This window comes from Papio anubis, chromosome 2, assembly GCF_008728515.1.
Source record: "Papio anubis isolate 15944 chromosome 2, Panubis1.0, whole genome shotgun sequence".
NCBI lineage: Eukaryota > Metazoa > Chordata > Mammalia > Primates > Cercopithecidae > Papio > Papio anubis.
Window position 1 is genome coordinate 104,295,548 of NC_044977.1, and position 2,911 is coordinate 104,298,458.

Genomic DNA, 2,911 nt, shown 5'->3' on the forward strand with positions numbered 1-2,911 from the left:
AGTGTTGTGCCTTTTCAGTTCTTTCACTATTGACCTGACTTGTCCTCCACTGACTGGGGAATTCCCTCTCTTTATTTTTGTTTTGTTTTGTTTAGACAGGGTTTCACATTGTCAGCCAGGCTGGAGTGCAGTGGCACGATCTTGGCTCACTGCAGCTTCGACCTCACATGCTCAAGGAATACTCTCACCTCAGCCTCCCAAGTAGCTGGGACTTGGGCACGCACCACTATGCTTAGCCAATTTTTTTGTATTTTTTGTAGAGACAGGGTTTCACCATGTTGCCCAGGCTGGTCTTGAACCTCTGAGCTCAAGTGATCCACCCACCTCAGCCTCCCAAAGTGCTGGGATTACAGGCGTGAGCCACCGCGCCAGGCTGAATTCTTTCTTGACTTCCTATTCAGGCTCCTAAGGAAAGAAAACCAGCTGACCTAGCCAATCCTTTTGGGTTAGATCAGGTCAGGCCATGATTAGTTTGTCTTAAGGTCAGGGATCTACTCCTGCCTGCTCTAATCAACTGTGACCAGCAGGCAAGAGAGGATGTGGGAGCAAAGTGCATTCCCACTTTGGTAGGACTCCAAAGCCCACTCTCTTAACTGCTGCACGCCATCCTGCCTCAGTTAGGTCAGAAGTCTGAAAATGTCTGAAGTGGCTTTTGTAGATATTACACTTTCCAAGAAGGGGTTTGGTGAAGAGGTATTTCAGCTTCCTCCTAAAGCGGCATTAGCTTCTCCTTTTCTTTTCTCTCCCCGCCCCTCCACCCATGTTTTGTTCCATTTCTCCTAGTCTCCATACAAAACCAGTAAAGTGATTTTCTTGCTGGCTAGTAAAATTATAAAAATGATTTAAACTGCTCTCTTCTCTCTCGAAACAGCTTTCTCCCTTTCAGTAAGAAGCAGGAAGACGAATGAAAGAAAACAGGTCAGCATTTCTAGCTTTTCAAGCTGTTTTTCAATAAGGAAAGAGGCAAAGAAAACTCCAGAGATGGATATGAATTGCACTGAAAACATTTCCTCCGGGAGAAAAGTCGCTGCTTTCCTGAGAGGGCTCATTTATTGATTTAATCAGCCTGTGGGGGCACCTTCTCCAGTGAAAGACGTTGAGTTGGAGTGGCCTGGTCTGCAGTGTGTGCCTATGGTCCTGTTAGCGCTGCTGCCGCTGATGTGGATGACGCTTTTCCCCTGTGCCCATGTGTGTGATGGGGGAAGACGCACCTCCCTGTGAATGCTGGTGTGCTCCCTGTCACTCCAGGATGTCACTTGTCCTGATGTCCTATCTGAGTTCTCTGTAGGCATGCTTCAAGAAATCTGATGACTTTGGGAGAAAGAAGATGATACATTCTTTTCTTTTCTTTTTGAGACAGAGTCTCGCTCTGTCGCACAGGCTGGAGTGTGGTGGCTCAATCTTAGCTCACTGCAACCTCTCAACCTCTGCCTCCTGGGTTCAAGCGATCCTCCTGCCTTAGCCGCCCACATAGCTGGGATTACAGGTGCCTACCACCACGCCTTGCTAATTTTTGTATTTTTAGTAGAGATGGGGTTTCACCACATTGGCCATGCTAGTCTGGAATTCCTGACCTCAAGTGATCCACCCACCTCGGCCTCCCAAAGTGCTGGGATTACAGGCGTGAGCCACCATGCTCGGCCAGATGATACATTCTTGATTCCCCCAAATTCCTAGAGTGTAAGAGCCAGAAGGACCCTCCACTCAACCCCTTTATCCTACAGATGAGGAAACTGAGGCTCAAGAGGCAACCTGCCCACCTGTTGTGACTGAGAGCTGCACCTCAAGGAAGACTGGTCTTTCCCATAAAACTCTCCCCTCAGAGTTGCTCGGGACTGACAGAGAAAAAAGTGCACCCAGTCTCCAGGGGCAAGAGCAAGGCTCTATAAAAAGGATGATCTGTGTATTTATTCTGTCTCCTGTTGTCTTTGGCATGGCTCTGCCCGCCAGTCCTTAACCCTTTGGAGAGCTCCGGGCAGCGTCTCCATGGTGGATTAGGGTCTAATCACTAGGAGAAGGGCAAGGGCAAGCTCTTTAAAGAGCAGCAAATATGGAAAGTTCCCTAGTGAGTGTTAGGGGATATGTACTGGGGGGTTGGGGGGATGGACCTGGAGGGAGAATGAGGGCGCGAGAAAACTGTCTTCCAGGACTTCCCACCAGTGGAATGGCACTTTCGACAGATTTTCCTTATTTGTCTGTGAAGGGGATTCAGATCATTCAAGATGGACTCAAGTGGTTGCTAAGGCAACAGTGTTACAGTCATCACTGCCATGGAAACCCTTTCTGTGGCATAATATAAATATTTTCCTTTAAGAATGAGAAAGAGAGTTGAGTGGGCGACAAGTTGTTTTCTAATGCTCACGCGCCATGGCCGAAGTCTGCAATGGATGGGAGAAAGGGGAGGACCAAATTAGCTCAGATTCTTTACAGTTCACAGCATCAGCTGTTTTTATTTATTTGTTTTAGATAGCAAAGCCAAAAAAAAGTTGGAAGGGGGCAAAAATGCCAACTAAAATAGTCCATAGTTCTGAAGTAGAGAGAAGTCAGAATTTCCCATTTTCTCTTGTTTCTCTCAGGGATGGTCTGTCTGTAAGACTGGAGCTCCTTGGAAGCAGTGCTGAGGGCATTGTCAAGAGTTTCTAGGGCCTCCTCCTTCTCCTGAAACCTTCTTCAAGGGAGAATAAAGTTTTAAGAGAGTTCAAGAGTACGAGAGACTTCCAGGGAGTCGTAGTTTTTGTCATGACAAGCATGGACATTTTCTTGCCTCATGCACTGTTTCAAGGTAGAGACCACATATAAAAGGATTCTTACTGTGGCCACCTTGGACATCGTCCCATATCTACAAGGCGTTGTGGCCACATCGTCTTTGCACCCAGTTTCCTCAGAAGAAATACCTGTTGCTTAGGTGGGG

The 2,911-nt window shown here is 47.4% G+C and overlaps 1 long non-coding RNA gene across 1 annotated transcript; it reads right to left on the reverse strand.

Annotated features, from left to right (window-relative positions):
- Nucleotides 1-988: 988 nt before the first annotated feature.
- On the reverse strand, nt 989-2,188 carry LOC103882140. The gene is made up of 2 exons (XR_643848.3): nt 2,109-2,188; nt 989-1,311 (listed from the first exon to the last, which is right to left on the reverse strand). It is a non-coding gene; the product is annotated as an uncharacterized LOC103882140 (long non-coding RNA).
- Between the last annotated feature and the right edge of the window lie 723 nt (nt 2,189-2,911).